This window comes from Orycteropus afer, unplaced genomic scaffold, assembly GCF_000298275.1.
Source record: "Orycteropus afer afer isolate SDZICR_OR568_19922 unplaced genomic scaffold, OryAfe1.0 scaffold01058, whole genome shotgun sequence".
NCBI classification, from domain to species: domain Eukaryota; kingdom Metazoa; phylum Chordata; class Mammalia; order Tubulidentata; family Orycteropodidae; genus Orycteropus; species Orycteropus afer.
Genome location: NW_006922645.1, coordinates 95,977 through 96,600, shown reverse-complemented (window position 1 = coordinate 96,600; position 624 = coordinate 95,977).

The following is a 624-nucleotide window of genomic DNA, read 5'->3' as shown; positions in this document are numbered from 1 at the left end:
GGAACATCAAGCTCAATTGGCATAATATACTATACAAAACGTTGTTCCACCTCCTACTTTGGTGAGTAGTGACTGGGATCTTAAAAACTAGCAAGCTGCCATCTAGATGCAATGATGGGTTCCCTCTTCCAGAGCAGAGAAGAATAAAGAAAACCAAAATTCATGGAAACTATTAGTCCTAGCAACTGGTACACCATCCAATCTCCAGCCTATACAACTATGAGACCAGAAGAACTAGATGGTGCCTGGCTTCCACTGTCATCCACTTGGAAGGGGATCTATGTAGGAGATCCTGGATAGAGAGGGAGAACAATATGGAAAAAAACTCAAAATCATTTGGCCAAAAAAAAAAAAGAGGTGGGGGGACCAGGTTTGCTGGTCCGATAGAGCCTGATGGAACCACTGAGACTATGGACCCTAGCTGTCCTTCAGATCTGGAATTGAACCCACACCTGTGCTTTCCAGCCAAACAAAAGACAGGCATATGAGTTGAACATTTACCTCAAGTAGATACACACCTTGGAGAGAACAATCATGGGAGAAAGAAGGGAAGCTTATGCATGGGGAGACAGCTCAGGGGGTAGGAGTGCATGAAGGGATGGACACAGGGGAGAGGTAACTATG